The sequence below is a fragment of the Pezoporus occidentalis genome, unplaced genomic scaffold (assembly GCF_034315485.1).
Source record: "Pezoporus occidentalis ecotype Australia unplaced genomic scaffold, CSIRO_AGI_Poc_V1 ctg19, whole genome shotgun sequence".
Classification (NCBI taxonomy): Eukaryota; Metazoa; Chordata; class Aves; order Psittaciformes; family Psittacidae; genus Pezoporus; species Pezoporus occidentalis.
The window spans coordinates 3898589-3917614 of NW_026913748.1; the positions used below are offsets into that span (position 1 = coordinate 3898589).

General features: G+C 42.0%; 1 protein-coding gene across 5 annotated transcripts in view; it reads right to left on the minus strand.

The window, feature by feature from the left end:
- The window catches only part of CHRM2 (cholinergic receptor muscarinic 2), a 146839-nt gene extending 128022 nt beyond the window's left edge, over window positions 1–18817 (minus strand). For 3 of the 5 annotated variants that reach the window (XR_009964364.1, XR_009964363.1, XR_009964361.1), the window contains exon 1: window positions 18282–18584. The gene's annotated coding sequence lies outside the window, so the exon portion shown is untranslated. Of the gene's footprint in view, window positions 1–17776; window positions 18125–18281; window positions 18585–18721 lie in introns of those variants that run through there. The other 2 variants (XM_062616472.1, XR_009964362.1) reach the window with 2 other exon arrangements.
- Window positions 18818–19026: the final 209 nt, after the last annotated feature.

Below are 19026 nucleotides of genomic sequence, written 5' to 3' on the forward strand. Positions count from 1 at the left end.
GGGAGCATTATGCACTTTGTTCATCAATCAGAAGTCTTTTCTTAAGTGAAAGGACACCTTTTTGAACTCTGACTTAGCAATCAATGTAAAATCAGGGATGTAAGAACTAATACCACTAGAAATTTTAATCATAGAAGGCATAACAATTAGTATACTTGGAAGTGATACATATTTCCATGTTACTTACCAAGGCTTCTTAAAAACCTACTGTGTTGCTTAGTTCAATAACTGTCACTGAGCAAAATACCCATTGCAAACATTTTCAACTGTTATACCCTTTATTTTCAGCATGTGTGAACAGGTTGTGTGTGTGGGAGAAGAGAAGTTAAGAAATGTGGGTGACAGAAATCATGAAAGACTTTGAACTCTTTCCTCAGACTGGGTACCATTTCATTCTGTCAGTATTTTGTGCCAGACCTGGGGACTGTCACTCACAGTATGTAGCAGTTGATATGGCAAACATTCCTGGGGCATTTCTTCAACAGTGATGTACTACTTGAAGTGAATAAAAGAGCAGTAGCATCTGTCCTACAGTGAGCAGAAGAGACAGCAGGTGGTATAAAAAAATGGCAGTACTAAGTCAGCAGAAATGCCGAAATGTTGTAAGACTGGAATCCCTTTGCTTGCTTTGCAGTTCCCAAGCATTCAAGAAATGGGATGAGGGAGCAGCCAGATGCTGAAATGAAGGAAACTGTGAAACAGAAATTACCTTCCCAGGGAAGCCAGACCTGTCTTGGGATCACACATTTTCCCTTGGGACACACACAGGCAACCAGATTTGTATTTTTGGAGTGGACTGAACCCTGAGCTGCAGCCAGGATGGAGGAGAAGCAGCACAGTTTCTATCCGGTGTGGTAGTAGTCCTGGTGTAAGCAATGAAAATGTCCCCAAAGGTAGTTTCTAGTACTGCTTACCATTTTCTTGAAGATGCCCACAGTGTGGACCTGCACTTGGACTTAATGCCTCTTTAAAAACACTTACCTTTCCCTTTAAAAAGACTAGTGGGCAATGCAAAATAATGTCCTCTTTAGCCTTAAATTGTAACGCATCAGCATTATGGTCAGAGCATTATGGTCCTGTTGCAAACCGTCTTCAAGAACAAGCTGAGATATAGAGTCAGCCAGCAGAGATTTGCAATAATTATCTAATGTGGGAAAAAGGACAATAGATACAGCCCCTGCAGAACAGCCCACCACACTGGTTTTGTCTTTTCTTCGAGATCTCTTTGGTTTTGTATCTGTCCTTTCAGCTATGATGCTCTTGAGCCCTTCTTACAGCAAAAGGGAACAGTTGTTGGCCAGCTTATCTGCCTGTCCTATTATCTGGAGTACTTTCAGCTTCTGCTTATAAATATCAAGTCATTAAATATCTTTAATTAAGGTGGGAAGCTATATCACGTGAGTTAAGCAAACTAAAAAAAAAAAAAATTACTAAATTCTCAATGATGAACATGAAAAACTTAAAAGTATCTCTTCGCCTTGACGTGATCATTGAAACTATTAATCAGGCTGCTAAGCTTAGCCAGCACACTTGCAGATGGACAATTCAAAATATAGGGGGAAAATATCCAGTGGACAAATTAATGACAATTAACAGATTGTTCAGCATATGTCGTTTTATTGTCAGCGGTCTGAAAGCATCAGCTGTCTGATAAGACCAGTGACCAGTCACTTGGGACTGAGAGAATGTCTATTCTCACAAAAGCCCATCTTCAAACAACTTTCTTTGAGGCTATTAGCCAAAAATTTTCTCTCATCTTGCAGGTTAATGACAATCAATTGTATACAGACATTTTCCTGTACAGAAGACTACTAATTATGTCCCCATAATAACCATTTGTGTTGACACTATGCTGCAGTGCACCAGCCTGATCAGATGACTTGCTTGCAAACAAATTTCTTTACCATTACCCCAGAGGGTGGCACAAGATTATAATGACCACATGAGCAAGGCTGAGCAGAGAGAATGACAGTCTGGAATATAAGAGGATTGCATGGTTTTGTCTCACGTCTTATCTATAGATTCATGACTTTTTACCTCCTGCCTTCTCTTCCTTAGACTGAAAGGTCAGAGGTAACAACCAGACAAGCCCCACAGAACAGACAGATTGCACACTGTTCAGAACAGTGATGCTTTCCTGCAGTGAATATGTGATACCAAGCAAAATAGTAACTCTTCATGTGACTGGAGTTTTTTAGGTGATCATCTAACCTATCGAATCAAAGACTTAAACAACAGATGATGTCATTTGATGACTGGGCTGCCTCTTTTCAAAGAGTGTTGAGAAGTTCATGTTAGAAAGGAGAGGTGTATGGAAGACAAAACAATAAGAAAGAAACTGAATGGGAAAGGTCTCTGTGTTCAGTCTACTGGATGTAGATTTAAAAGAGAAATATTTCTCACTCCTCTCCCTATCCTTTGCTCATGTCTCCCATCAGGTCTTGTTACCAGAGTGCTGCTTTTCACAGAATAATTTTTTGCTTGTTTTCAGAAAAACATTTCTCCCTTCAGTTAGATGTTTAATTACAGAATTGATAGATTATGTAAAAAGAAGAAAGTGGAAAAAGTGGAGCAACATTGGCAAAATATATTCTTTGAAGAAACATCAAGAAAGGAATGATTTTATTTTCAGATTATTTCTCCATTAAGCTTTTCATTTCTTACTGTGTGGCAGATAGCATAATCATCTCTGCATAAATAACAGTAAGATCAACTGTATGACATGATCTGCTCTGTTGAGGAGAATGCAGAGGTTTTTTTGCAGATTTTTTTTCTCCGTTTTCCCCCTGAGGGGCTGTAGGTAGTAATTTCAGCAAGCAGCAAGATAAAAAAAATGCATGAAATACAGGTATTGTATCAAATCTCATCTAGTCATGAGCTGAGCTGGCTACAAAGGGTCTGGTCCTGAACCTTCAGCATGCAGGACTGCAGGATTGAGCTTACAGCTAGGATGGCATGCACATAATTACTTATAGAAGCCCAAACATCTATGCCATTATATTGTAAATTCTCTAAAGAAAGACCAGCTCTCATTTTCCTCACTGTGCAATTCACATTGGAGTTCAAGGAACAGAGGGATCGCAGACAACATGCGACCCTCCTCCACACTGGCACTCTCCCCCAGAAAAGGACCAACAGTCAGGTTAAGATACTCACAGCAGCAGCACTGAGAGTTACATGGAAAAACACATTGGCTCCTACCAGAGCAAATAAGAGCATCTGTGAGATGCTACCTTGTTCTAGCACCTCTCCCCCTCTTCTCATGGCTCTCTCCCAAACATCCATCAAGTCCCAGCTTGCCAAGCCCTGATATCAGAAGAAATGTGCCAACTGACAAGGACTGGGTTAGACTCCTTCTGAAGATACACTTTAAGCACCCAGAGAGGTTCACTGTAGAGCAGCAAGAGGTCTGGCACTCAGGATACGTCTTAATCCTTTCAGATCATGGTAGGGAAGCTTGCGCTGAGCAAGGGATAGCAGTCTTTAAAATCCCTGTGCCTGTACACACTAGATGAGGCTGTGGTGCTCTTTTAGCATCCAGGATGCAGCGGAATCAGAACAGGGTGTGCACAGCCTGGGTGCCCCTCTCCAACCCTGTGGCTGATTGTTGCAGCAGAATAGAGCAGGTTAAATAAGGATAGATTTAGCATTATGACTGCAGAAGTCTTCTATGTGGCCTGTGCAATAACTAATCATTACACAGTAAAGGGTAATAATTACTTCTTAATTTGGCAGTGCAGGAATTGGCTTCATGGCAGAGCACGGCAAATTGAAGAGATGGGGTGCTTCTCAGTGCAACAAAAATAAATAAATTGTTGAGATCCCTATCGGAAAGGTCTTTATAGACCTTCAAAATAAGTAAGTGATTCATCTTTATTTAGATATTACCTGCAAAAAATTATTCTCCCTTCCTGGTTGTTGTTGTGCTTGTAGTTTTCTTCCTTGGTTTATGAAGCAATAAACTGCAACAAATTAAATCTTTATTTGGAGCCTTTCTTGTGAAATAAATAAATAAATAAATAAAGAGAGGAAAAAAAAAAGCCACCACAATCCAAACAAAAAAAAACAAAACGGGAGAGCTCTCCTGGGGGTTTCTCCTTGTTCTTACTGTTGTGTTGCATTAAGAGGGCTAGGAAATAAGTTTAACCACAGCCTCCTCATGCCTTGAAGGAAAGGACTGAAGAACCGTTTCTTTATACCACCTACTCAAGCTGGAATAAAAGTTAAATTGAGAGTTTTTCACCTACTAAGACATGCAATCAGGAGTATCTGCTCTTCCCCATTGATTCAAGCTGAATGTTGCATCTAAAGTGTATCAGAAAATGCAGAGAATGCATTTCTCCTCTGCTGTTGTGCTATAGGCATTTGTTTTGCCATCACCCTTAGCGCTGAATCAACACATGTTCAGCTGGTCTCGTGGGGGAAACTGCAGTGGGGAAACTTGATGTTTCAACTGTTACTGAAACAGTGGGGAAAAACAAGGGGTAGGTTCTCATTCAAGTCACAGGCAGAAAGATCCCCTTTGAGAGAGGAAGCAGCCGGACAGTCTGTGCCCTAGATCACACAAGGAAAAGGTGATTCAGACAGTCTCCAGTCAGTGATTCTTAAGAAACTGCACCTTTTACTCAAAGCAGCCATAGCCAATGCCACTCCCTGAACCACAGCACATTTGACTTCTAGGGTGCCACTATGTCAACTAGCCACATCTTCCCATACAAGGAAAATACTGCTTTTGCTGGTTTGTGTGGTTAAAGGCTTTCTCTCTGCAAATCTGCAGCCTGCTTTCCCTCACAGCTCTGCACACTCCTGTTCAGGTTGCTGGGGTGCTGTTTTCAGATGCCCTGGGGCAGTCTTTTCCCCTCACTGTTCCCATGCTGTCATTCTCATGCTGCTATCTTTATAGTCATGCACTTGCACACCCCAACAGTCTTTCTGTGGTGGGTTCTCCTGGGCAGTTATTGCCACCAGTGAGAGACTGAGCTTTTTTTTCCCACTTTTGCTACATTTTGGCTATAGCTTTTGAGTAATGAAGGGAACACAATAATGTTCATATGCACATAAGCAACTGACCATGCAGCCCCTGCCCCTATCAATGCATGCTCTCCCCAATCAATACTAACAGTAAGTAGTAACAAGCTCAGGGTTTCAGCATGTGCTGCTGGAAACTGTATAGTTACTGTAAAAAGAGTGTTAGGGGCAGAACCAGCTTCTCCACATCAGAGGACAGCCAGGAGAGGTCAGGAAATCATTGTTTCTCTTCCCAGCTGAGTGCCATGAGGAAAACTTCCCTTCTCCCTTCTGTTTCTCCTCTTTGTTTTATTTTCCCCTGGCTTATGTTTTCCCCAGTTTTTCACAGTTAGAGTCAATGTAGGCCATCAGCTGTGGACTCCAGTAATAAATCTCCATGCACGTAAACCTGTCTCAACATCGCTTGTGCAAAAAGCTGTAGTGGGAGGGAATTTCTATTACACTAACACATATAACATAGATCATTTATTAATTTATGTTGTTTATTTGGTTTACATATGTATCACCACATATATTGAAGAAATCTCCAAATGACTGAAATGGGCTAGGAAAAGTAAAAATATCAAATCTGGTGATAGATGTAGGAACTGATAACTTAGAGGTGAAAGGTGAAACTATTAAACAACCTAGCCAACCCTGGCAAAGCAAACTTAACTACTTTCCATTGTCCTCTTTTCAGAGTAACCTGGAGAGTGACATTGAAATATTTATTAAGAGAAAAACTAACTCACTGGGGCCTGCCATGCTATATCACCTATCTGCAACGTTGCCCACTGGTTTCCAAAACCTACAAACACTGCCCCAGAAAAAAATGCATTGTTAATTTGTGTGGCATGGGCCTGGCTCTCCTTCACTTCTCATATTTTGCAGCATCTATATGTATATAAAATAGCTTTGAAGTGTAGCCCAAGCAGAGCTGCAGCTTTTTACAAGCATGTGGGTAGCAAGGAAAGGAATTAGGTTCCAGATAGAATGGAACCAAGCACATGTTTTTCTTGAGATTAATTTTGCTTTGCTTGTTGAATATTTTGGCGTACAGATAAAAATATTGTATCTAAACTTGGATTTCTAAAGCCAGAGTCAAGAGCACACACTAACAGCTTGATTTTTTTAAGCAAGCAAGATGGCCAGAAATCGTTTTTACAGATATTCAGTAGAAAATGTGGGAGCCTCAGCTATTATGAGCTTGGAAATTTAATTTTAACACTGCTATTGTGTGGGTTTCTTAATAAACCGAAAGCTTGGTTTCTACTCATTTCAAAGCTTTTCAACTTGCCTTTAAGTTCATGCCTTTGAATTGGCATGTAGTTACAGTACAAAGCAATGCTGCAGAGGTGAAAGAATGATGTTGTGATTCCCATGGGTTCATGGTCATAATATGAAAACTCTGACCTACACAGCTTTCCAATAAGCCCATGTCTCAGAACTAACAGAAATAAAAGATATCAGCAAAACAGAGATCATCTTCAGGAAGTGTCTCCATGATAAATTCACCTTTAGTTTTCTGTTCTGTAATGTTCTTGTTTTCTAGGACTCAGTAGTTAAAAGAGTATTGTGTAAGCCCTGACACAGAACATGATGCAGAGCTTTGAGAAGGCTGTGATTTTGGAGCTTTCAAGTGAAAAGCAAGAAGAGGGAATCATCTCAGCATTTGGAAGGGGCAGGTTTGCTCTAATGAAGTAAGAAATTGTATACATGCAACTGCTGAGGGAGGCTTTCTCTTATCACATTTATAGGAGCACAAAAGTCTCTCTCAATGCCTGTCACATCCTTCCTTATTTTTGGATTGTATAGGTTTTTAGTTCCAGTTTACTTGCTGAAAACAGAAGACTGAATGAGAAGAGTTGAAAGAACAACTCTCCATAAGCCAGATCACTTGCTGTCCTGTCTCAAAAGCAGCCAGTAAAAAAGAGCAAAGGCAATGGGCAAACAGTGATTCTACACCAGCATACATTTCATAGGCTAAAACAGTTAGTGGTGTAGGGAACTCCCTGTGACTTTATTCACATCGAAAACTTCAGGTAAGTTTGTTTGGTTTTGCTCGATTGTTTCATGTGGGGGTTTTGTTTGGGTTTGGGTTTTGGTTTTTTTTTCTGTATTCTGTCTAATTTGATCATTTTTACTCATTACAATTTGGAATCAAAAACACATCCTGGGACACTGAGTGCCACAGCTCAACTGTGCAGTGTTTCTTTAAAAAGTTCTGTCTGTTATTATCCACCTGAGAGCTCTGGGTCTGTGGTTGTGGAAAAACACAAACAAACCCTGTTCACCTTCTCTGTCTCTTCAAGGTTGCTTAGACCACATGTATTCCTCATTAGTCATATCATTTCTGGGATTATGTGTCCTAGTCTATTGAGGTCTGCTCTCTGGAAGGCAGGTAATTCTCACCATCTTTGTCACCTTCTTGCGTAACTTTCTAGGTTCCTCTCTTCCCTTGCAGTGCTAGCATGGATGGGTAGAACTGCTGAGGGTTTAAGGAGATCTCTCATAGACCTGCTCCAGAGAGATGCTGCTGAGAGATATCCCATGTATAGCTGTCTGTATCAGCAACACCCAGGGGTGAAAGAGAAATATCAGGTCCATGCTATAAGCTAATTTTCATATGGAACAAAAAGCAACCAAATGTTTGAAAGATACGTCATTCATTTCTTTCTATGGATGTCCAAAATTTAGTTAAACTTCCTCTGTGCAGGCTGTTACAGAAGTGTTCGCAAACACTTTAAAATCTACAGAGGAAGGGCAGGCAAATCATGTGAGAATGCACATGTTATCTTATACATTTTCCATGTTAAGAGCTGAGGTACAGGAGTTTACTGAGTTTGTCCGAGGCCATTTCAGCAACCTGTTTTGAAACCAGGAATACAGCCCTTGTCACTATTTTCCAAAAAAGTAAAAAGAAAATTACTCCTCATCTTTTTAGTTATGTGTCATTTCCACACCCCACTTTGATTTTTAACAGGCATTAAAAATAATAATGTAGAACATTGTCAGATTTGTCATTTGAAAGAATGGCAATACTTGAGTTATCTGGGGTTTTTTAAACCAGGTATTTTGCATTCCCCTATACTTCAAAGTAGGAGATATAGTCTCACTTTTTTTGCTAAGGAGAGGGAGAGAGATAGTTACAACCTCTTCTCAGACAAAATGGACAAAATTGTTTTCTTCACCTTCTTTCTCTTTCCTTACTTATTTCCAGTAGTATACTCTTGGGTTTTTTCCCTTTACTGAATCACATCACAAAATGATTAATAACAGTAGGATATTCCTTGCAGGGAACTGCTTCTGGTGTCAAAACCTTTCAGTAAAGATCCCTATGTTCACTCCCAGTGGAGAAGATTGTGAAAATGACTTGCAAACATCAAACAGACATTTTTAATGAGAATTTAACAGTGACCCCCTTCATGTATTCTTTCCTTCTAGTGGTTGGTTAGTGTGCTGGCTATCACAAATGTCAAAAGCAGAAGGGCAATTTGTATTACCTTCCTTATTCTCTGCTTTTCCTTATATTTAAGAACCTTCTATGTTTGGCTAAAGGTAGAAACTTTACAACCAATTTGCCCTGCTTATACCCTCACTGCTAGGGCTCAAGGTCAGACCTGAGAAGGCATGACATTGCCAGGTTAAATATAGCATCTTGTTTGGCGATAGTAGCCTCTCCTTTCATGTCACTCATGTTCTGACAGCTTTCATCAGCTGAGAATACACTGCTAGAAAAGTGAAATTAGTGCGGGTGAAAGATGCCAGTAGTGGATCATATCAATTTGCAGCTTAGCCTCGTCATGGAAAAGCAACAGCAGAGAAGACAACCCTCTGGCTAGTTTTCCTTCCCTAAAAGCCAGTCTTCCCCCAACATTCATGTTGAGCAACAGTTCTAAAGTTCAGTGAGGAAAAAATTGTCTGTATACTTTTCCATATTAAGTCCTTCACGAAGTTTCCCACAACTAGCCCTCATCTGCCTTAATTTTCCACACATATATTAATTTGCTGCCATGCAATATTAACGTATGAAATGGAGTGAACTGAATTTCCCACCATGGCAGAATGCTGCTGGACACATAGGAAAGTAAGTCTCAGAGACAACCATTTTTAATACATCATCTGGCTTGGTATCAATTGATGTGTAAAGTACTACACTTATCTACCATAATAGCAACAATGCATACATAGACATGTAATAGTCCTCAAGACTAGTAATAATAATAGTCTTCAAGAACACTAGGTAGTGGTGGAGGAAAAAAGTGTACCCTCTCTGTCCACACACGGACATTGCTCCATCCATGTGCTCTGCTCTCAAATTCCACTGAATCTGTTTTAGATGAGAAATTAGTACTGGAGCAGCAGGGAGCTGGAACATAAGCAAGTCCTTATAATTTTTGAAAATAGTTCTGATGAAGTGTATGATCTGAGCAACGTCATGGCATTGTGAACCCTATTTTGGTAAGTTTACCTCTGCTTAACATTGGCAAGTTTACTTCTGCTTAACATTGGCTAAGCTGAAAACACACAGAACTGAGTAAAGGCCCAGACGTAGATCCAGTCATTAAACATTAGCTTTAGTTTATTTCTCTCTCTTTTCACTTTTTCAAATATTCCTGATTATGAGATCTGCTTTATTACATGTAAAACTGGCCTTGTTGACCATTTATTTTCTCTTATTCCTCACCAGGATCTGGAGCAGTTAGGAGCTTCAGTTTGGGTTTTTTTTGAGAGATGGTGAACATTTTAGTTTACCCTCAGTTCTGAACAGAAACTTTCCTGATAATCAGCTCCTAAAGACTCCATTTTCCAACACCCCAGTGCAAAGAAAGTCCCTGTGGATGGAGTTTGTCTGGTCCTGTTTTCACATGGCAACACCACAGCTGAACCTCAATACTGGACAAAATGCAGCCAATGAATCCTCACAAAACTGTCATGAAATGAGGGAGAGTTACACTCTCCACCTCAGGCTGCCAAACCTGAGCATACCTGGAGGGTAACAAGAGTTTGTCTCTGACCTCACCAGGCTTTGTGTCAGGCTGCAGGAATGAGTCAAAGATCAGGCAGAAGGTTGGTGGCATGGTCAGGAGCTTATCTGTGATCATCTTGGTCTTGGTCCAGTGTGCTAGGTATAAAAATATCCTTCTTTGATTAAATCCTAATGCTTGCACAAAGCATTATCATGCTTAGTCCTGGAAATGTCTGGGATATTCAATGTGTTCTACGGAGAGAGATCAAAGAGGCATTTAAGCCTAATAAAATGGTAATCATGGATGACTTCACCCACCTGTACCTTGGTAAGTTGACTGGTACATGCGGACTAAAAAAAGTGATTTCTAGAACAACTGGAGGATGGAACAGTATGTGTTCTTAACTTGGTCTTAAGTAACTGAAGAAATCATACAGACAAACCACTGAATAGTAATGAACTTATTACTATGTTAAGAGTGTGAGATTAATAACTGATAACAGTTATTGAACTGCTTTAAAAGTAGTGGAGGTAGAAAAAAAAAGAAAAAAGAAAAGAAAAGCAAAGAATAAAAAAAAAGAAAAAGAAAGTAAAATCCATAGATTCAAAACAACAGTTTCTGGTTCAGTGAAGTCATGCAGAAAGCAAACTGAAAAACAAGGTAGGAAAAAAAAAGATATTCTGAAATGTTAAGGTCCAAGGGGCTGTTTGAGCCAAGCAACCAGCTTTCAGGAAATGACACTTCAGCTCTAGTGAAGGCCCTAGCTAAGAGAGTGAAATTAGAATAAAACACAAGCAAAATGTCAACCATACATAAAGAGGGCCAAGGATGAGTTAAGTGACTTTGGGGGCGGGGGACAGAAAAGGTAGCTGCAGGACTTTTCTGAAAGGCCTTAATTTCACTCAGTTTAGGAGGGAACCAATGGGATCTGCTGCATATCCAAGGGGATAATGGGAATAATTAATGAGCAAAAGGAATTTGCAGAGGTTTAAAATCATTCATTTGGATAAATCTTCCCTGCAAATGATGCTGTGCCAATGTCTATGCTACACCTATTCTTTTCAAGACAAGAAAGGACATGAGCTATCGGAATGTGAAACATTGGAAGTGGAAACACTGGAACAAACAGATAAACTAAGCAGCAGCATATCACAAGGACCTTATGGTTATATATGCAAGGGTTTGGAAAGCATTTGAAAATGAAGTGGCTGCACTGATAGCAAAAATACGCAAGCTGTTGTTGAAGTCAGATACACTACAGAAGGACTGCAGGGGAACAGCAAGCATACCTATCTTTAGGACAGGCACTAGACTGATCTTAGGTGTTATATATTGAAAAGTTTTATTTCACTTCCACGTAAATTGATTGAAACTAACAAAAAATAGAACTACATACAGTAGGGAAAAAATAATCAGTTTCCTTAAAAAAAAAAAATTGTCTCTTCTATAATTTCTTTGAAGCATCAAGCTAATAGACCAAGAAAAACAATCTGATAAGTGTGTGTATATGTACAATTATTTATGTGTCTTCTTAAATTGTTTGACAAATTTCCTCTGAAAAATATAAATCTTTGTAAAATAAGTACCTTATTATTACAAGTTGGAAACACTTTAGGAGAAAGAAAGCAGGAACTACACATGAATGACCATTTTTCACTGTAAAAGTTTAACAGTTGTGTTGCCTAAGATTCTATACCATGTATAACTTCTTTACTGAAATTATTGCTGTTAGAAAAGAGGAATAAGAATTGAAGTATTTCATCGTATAAGTAAGCTGGGTGAACCTAGCATTCAAATGGCAAATGGAAGTAAGTGTTGGCTGATGCAGAATCATCACAGGTGGAGTGAAACTATTGGAAACCTTCCTGAATTCTAAGCCAGCTGTGACCACTCAAGGAAGGATATTTGCATCATCGTGGACAACTCAGCTCAGTTACAGCAATGGTCAAAAAAACCCACGCAAACCCAACAGACAAAACAAAATTTCCATTAATGGATAGAAGGAGTACACGGCGTTAAAATGAAAACAGTTTTATTGTATAAACCAGTACAAGCCAATAGTCCCCACCTGGAAAGCATTGGTCAATACATCATCGAAAAAGGCGATAGCAGGATTAGCAGATTTTAAGTCATGCAAAGTGAGTGGCAACCCTGGGATCCTAACTGAGAAAAGTAAATGAGTTGAGCAAATGAATGGCACCTATATAACGAACTGGGTGTTCCTGTTAGCCTTTTCACACCATATAACAGAGAGGTAGCAATAACATTGAAAGACAACTAATTTAAATAGATCAAAGGTTGACTGGAGTGCGATTTTCCCAAGAAAATATGTAATTAACCTACTGAACTCACTGCTGTCACTAAGGTAGTGAATTTACTAGGAGTCAAAACCAGATCAGTTGCTTATCTGGACAGTGAGTACATCTGCAGTTTGTCTAGAATTGCCAGAGGTTTCCATTTGGTGAGGAAGGCAGATATCTGTTTTCATTTGAAATGGTCTCTGGGCAGTGAGAAAACACAGGCCAGTGGGTATTAAAACATTTTTCTTGAGGGCAGTGCATATATCTAGGGCAGCATTCCCAACACCTGCCTCTGAAGTGTGTGGTAAGGGACATTGATAGAGATGCTATATTGGACAAGACAAAACACCTGCCTAGTCCAATGTTGCTATCATTATCTTTTAATGTATTTTAACTGGATGACTGATGTCTTTTGAATAGGAAAATAATGAATAATGATAACAAATAACAAAATTTTTATTAATTATTCATGCTAACGTTCATGAAACTCTAGAGATGTATGAATATTTTCATTAATAAATCATCGGCCACCAGCTTGCAATAAATGACCTTAGAAATCATAGTGGAATGAGCTTGTTTCCATTATTCATGAAAAAATGTGTGAATAATTTTCGATATATGACCACCACTCTGCTTTCTAATTGACTAAATATGAGATAAATAAGCATAAAATAGGCATCAGTAATTCATTGCAATGCCAGGAGAAAGCAGGAACTTCTGAAAATCCTGTGGGCTGTACCAAAAACTTACTGTCTTCCATGGACAGATTTTGCTATTTTTTATTTCTCACATGCTGGAATAGATTATAAAAATGAAGGGTCTAATCTCCAAAGTTTAAGGATCATCCTATTTCCACTGAAATTAAAAGAGCTTACATATTCAGACTACCTGAAGATTCTGATCCAGAGAAATTACTAAGCAAGAGAATTCATTTATATTACTAGGTTTATTTTATCTCCTTGGTTCCCAACACAAATTTTCACAATGACTCAGAAGAAAGATCTATGAAGATATTTTTTGTCTCATTTCATTTCTTTCTCAAAAAAAAAAAAAGAACAAAAACCTAAAAAGAACCCAACGCCTTCCACAGTTTACTCAGAGCTTGAGGAAAACCCTAAGAGATGTTGGTTTACAGAATTTCTCACCTATTTGTGCTGTGGCAGTTTATAGAGATCTTTATTTTCACCACTGTGAGAGGTGCCCCATACTATTCCCAATGCCAATCATCACATTGCTTTTCCCTTTCAGCAGAGACTGGTGAAACAGAGCTGTTCCATGAATGGTTGTCAAAACACTGGCGTATTCTAATTACAACATTTAATATGTTTTTGTGAAAGTGAAATTCTGAGCTCAATAAACCAGAATACGAGAATAAACCAGAAGTAATTAAAATCAACAGAGTCACTCCTGATTTTAAAGAATGTAATTAAGATCAGAATCCAGCCCATGAGAGTCAAAAGAGATACTGGAAAGACAGAAATCAGAGAATCATTTTATCCAAAAGAAAACAGACAGAAGGCTCTCAGTAAAGCAGCTGGCCCTAAATTACTGTCTGTTTCATTTTATCCTTATCATATTCTTAAAAATGAATACATGAAGGCAATAGACTACTGAAATCCCATTGTATATCTTACTCCCATTTGCAAGCATTCTTTAGGAAGTGCTCAATGAAAACAAGATGAAATTTATTTCACCCTGTTCCATCCTCCTGGGACTTAAACTTACATTATATGAGAGATGTCTTTTTGGAACACCTGCTGATATGTGTCCTTTTCTGCAGGGAACAGATGGTATTAAATATAGGAAATAATACAACTTTAGGGGTAGGACAGATAGCTCAAAATGCCTGGCAGCTCCACAGCCTAAAACGTTTTTACATAGAAACAAGCTCAAGGCCCATAGGAAAGGGATGCAGTGCCTTAATACAGCTACAGAGATGGCCTTATCTTTTAATTCTGCCCACTTGCATTAGGGAGATGTGGGAAGGCAGTGGGATAAGTCAACAAGAGATCCCTACTCAACCTGGTGTGGAGGGCTAGACAATACAATCTGCTAGGCACAGGCAGCTGGTGTTCAGCTGGTGGGACGAGGATATGAAGTAGGCAAGTCTGCATCTTTAGGGCATCTCTGACCCAAGAAAAGCTGTGGAGACCCTGGCAAACATAAAGCTATCTTTTCCAAACTATAAGAACTGGAAAAGATGGCTAGGGTGGTGTGTGGGATGTGCTAATTGTCTCATTTAGTTACAGCCGTTCTCAGTGCTTGAGCCTTTGTGCAGCCTGGTTCTTTGAGATGGGAAACCAGGCTCAAATTTAACAGGGCTTGAAAAGCTATTATACAATTTAAGTTTTTTAAGGTTTAAGGCTACAAGCATTTGTGAAAAAGTTATCCCTGTCATTCATATGAGCTGGATCTAAGCCCTCTCAGTTTTTCTTACCCTGATTGCCATTGTCTGTGCACCCAAAGGGCCCACAGAAGGTCAGGGCAGTGGTTCCACAAGTGAGTAATCCTCTTCCATGCCTTCAAATCTGAGAATTACCTGTTGGTTGCTGCAAGCTGTGAAGCTCAAAGCTAGAGAGATCCAAAATTTGTGAATAAATGGCTAGATAAAGATTGGGCTTCCCAGCTCTTATTTCTTCTTACCGCTTTCTCCACAATTTAACCCACCCCAGCATTAATCTCTGGGTGACCAAACCAGGACCAGTTGAGTCCCATCTGCCTTTTATGTTTTGCAGCTTGGGATTTAGAAGAAGGAAGATCTGGCTGGAAACAGACACTGGAAGGAATGTCCTTAACTCACACCACTTGTTCCTCTCCTTCCCCCATAATGTGCTAGGAAGCCTCACAACTCCTGTGCTTGGGGATGCTTTCCTTCACCCTCCCTCTAGCACTAGAGGGCTCAGAGAATTGGGCTTTGGACTGGAAATCCATCTCTCTGTGCATCCTCACCTTCCCCTAAACTGAACTCAACTTTCAAAGAGGTCTTGATTTCACAGAAAGAGAATTGGCTTCATGAGTACTGGTTTGTCTTTGTTTCCCCATGCTCCACTGCTATGGAAACGGAACCAGAAAATAACTCTTTTGCACATGGGCCGTGATATTAATGGAGAAGTCTGGGTGAACAGGTGAGTGGGTTACAGGAGTAAAGTAGGGCAGAGTAACTGCCTGGGACTGTATCAACAACAGTGGGAGATTTCATAATAGATGTCCTCAAAAGATTATTGAATTAGACACCCAACAGGCTGAAACATCTAAGCACTTAGTGCAACTGAGAGCCATGAAACACACAAAGGGAGTCAGCCCAGAGATGACAACCAGAATGATAGTGGGGCATGAGACTGAACATGCAGGCAAAAAAAAAATAAAAGAAACAACAAAAAAACAACAAAAACAAACCAAAACAAACCATGCTTTTGTTCACAGATGCTATATTTCATTGATGTCCTCGGTTTTCCCTCTGTCTTGGTCTCTCTCTTGGGTGATGGCACAGCTCGGCACAGCTGCCACTCCTTCCACCTCCTCAGGACACTCCTGATCACACAAGGTCCCAATCTCCCCAAGTTCTGCCCAGATGCAGAGTTACAAACTTTTGAGTAGAGAGTATTACTTAAAATCTTAATATTTAATGGGAGAAGAACATGACCTCTCCTTTTTATTATTTTGTCCGTGATCCAAAGCAACTTGGGGATTTCCTAGACCTCTCTTCTCAAGTATTAAGCCCCTTTCCTGAGCGGACTGCAATGCAGAGATCACGGAGTGCTGCAGGAAGGGACAGAGAGGGCAGCTTAGTGGGGCACATACTCATCAGGTGAATGAGCTGATAGAACTTCTCACTCTCCTGATGCAAAAGCGAACAGCACTGCTTTTGCAGCCCCAGGGTCCTTCAGAAGGGAAGTTTGACAAAAGTTATAAAGAGCCTGAAGGAGAGAGGGAGCGTACTCTGTGTAGCTTAACGCAGTTTATAGATGAGTCACCAAGAGCGGCTGGTGTCGTAAACTGTATGATCGAGGCTGGTATGTATTTAGACAGAGGCTGTGATTGCAGGCAATGCAATACCATAAAAGCAGGCAGTGAGCCTACTTCTGATCTCCTGTATTATTATCCTGTATTACCTTCCTCATTATCAGCCTTTTTTCTTTTTTTTTTTTTTGAGGGAGGGAGGTTTTTTAGGGTTTTTTTTGGGTGTTTCCCAGCCCCCCCCCCCCCCCCCAAACTGAAGGAGCAGGCTGTCAAGCATAGGTTGGCTCTTCTTCTGGTTTTTGCCCTTGACTTTTTCCCTTTTGCCAAAAGAAGATATTCCTTAAGGGATAGGGACAAGCCAATGTGTGCAACCACACTAGCTGACACGTAAAAATGGGGAGAGATAGATACTATTCTGGCTAGATTTGCACTGAGAATTATCCTATCCCCAGAGTCCCCTTCTAGTTGAAAAGGAAGCTGCCTCTTCTTGCCCTAAGGGAACTTTGGGACATGAAAATAGAAAGAAAAAGCAATCTTACAGGGGATGGAGGAAGTTTATCTTGTCCTTTCCCCAGTGAAAGGGTAAAGACTCACCCCTAGGCCAGAGGGAACGAGTTGCAAGTCCCGACAGCCTCTCCCCAAAGCTGGCATGGGAACCACTCTGGGAAGGCAAAGCCTCCCCACGGCAGCACCAGCTGCCGGCAGAGGGACGTGTGAAGGGGAGAAGCCGTGAAAGCCTTGCCGCTTCCAGCCTGCCAGCTCTCCCATCACCCTGGCATCTGGCCAGCTGAGAGGAATGGACGAGCCCGGCGGCGGGTGCACACCGATGGAGGAGAGTGAAAGCAAGAGTGGCTCTAGCCGGACAAATGGCCGGGCGCTACTTTTACACAAGAATAAGCACCCCGGAAAGACCCTTGCCCCTCCAAAGCCTCCGAAATGTCTGGGCTCTGGGGAGCACCAGCACCTCCATGCCCCAGAGCTGTTTCTGGGAGGCAGCTTTCTCCCACAGCATACAGCAGCTCGCTCCCTCTGGCCGCAAGCACCCCGTGGCGGCAGCACGAGAGAAAAGAAAAGGTGCCCGGAGTCACGGCAGGGATCGGCTCAGCCTTGCCGAGGGCTCACTCGGGGCGAGCCGGACCCGGCCCTGGAGCACCTTACCCCTCCGCACCCGGCTCCCTGGACGCGCAGGGGACCGGACCCCAGGCGTAAGGAAGCGGGTCGGAAATGGGCCAGGGAAACCCCATCCCTTCCCCGCCTCCTGCAGCGCTCCCCCTCCGCGAGGTAGGACATGGGACCTGAGGCAGCGGAGAAGAGCACTGACCCCGGACAGGTGCATGCTTCACAAGAGGGATGCTGAGGGGCGAGGGACCGCACTGGCACATCGGAAGCCTCCTCCCCTTATACCCCGGTCCCCCTGCTCCGCGGGCAGAATCCGATCCCCGGGGACAGTTGTGCTCACCGCTCCCGATGACATTTTGCAGGAGTCATCAACAAACGTGTCACAGCGGGATTAAAAAAGGATAGTCCGGGAGATGTCCCTGTGCCGGAACGCAGCATTTATATAAAAAACATGTGGACAGCGCTTAGAATATGTGAGGATTTCTCTAATTCGAGCTACTGCTTCTCTCCTTCTCTGCTGTACCATGCTAGACTAGATTCTGGGATGAATATCGCAGTTGTAATTCAACAGAGAAAGGCTGGGGACAATCCCTTTGCCTTCTCTCTTCTCGCTGCCTTTCCTCGGTGACCTGCACCTCCATGGACTCTTTCAGGAAAAGTTTCCCTATGTTTTGTCCTGCTCCTTCTAGCAGGAAGTAAAACGTAAGCTCGTTTCTTGGACATGATTTTCTTGGCGGGAGCTTTCCTATGACAGCAGCGGATGAAATCCTATGTGAAGCAAGGAAGGGGCGGAGGGTAGAGGACGAGAAAGAAAAGCGGCGGGGGGGGGGGGGGGGAGTGTGTGGGTAAGACAAAAATAAAAAAGGCAGAAAAAGGAAATTCAAAACAGGAGAGAAAAAGTCAGTAAAAGCCAAAGCTTTCCTACCTGCGATCCAGTTAGCAGAAGTTGCATCCCATCCCGCTGCGAGCGGCTGCTGCGAGCGGCGGCTGCAGCTTCGCGCCGGCTCTGGTGGCAGAGGCGGGCGGGCTGCGCGCATCAGAGCCCCGGGGCGGCCGCTTTATCTTTCTCTTCCATATCTTCCGAGAGGAGGGAGGGGGGTTGGGGTGGGGGGAAAGACAGATTACTTGGTACCGTGATAATGGGGGGAAACAGTTTGGAAGCTTTAAATGAGAGGCAACATTGCCTCGGCTGACGGAGTTTTTGTCTCTCCTTTGCTCTCTCACTCCCTCCCACATGCACCGGCACACACACACGCACACACACTCATACCCTGATCGGCCCTGGGGAGTCCCTGCTTCGGCTCAGCCAAGCTGAGGTTTCAAAAAGAAATCAATAAATAACGCAGAGCAATAGAACTGTCAAACCTGGCTTAACGGTTTGCACAGGACTGGAGAAAACAAACCCAAAACCAACCATAAGCTGGAACTCGTTAAGAGAGCTGCTAATAATTCATACTTCCCCCAGCGCAAGGAGGGCAAGCTGCCACTTTCAGGGAGGAGGGAAGGGTCTGGGGAACAGGAAGCCTAGGTCGGCATCTCAGGTGAATGCCTTCGCTGGGGTGCTGTGGCTGTGGGTCTCCTTGCTGCCCACCGGTGGGGCTGGGAGTAAGAGGTGCGTGGGGGTGTGCGAGTGCGAAGTGGGCTCGATTAGCTGCAATGGGAGGGCAATT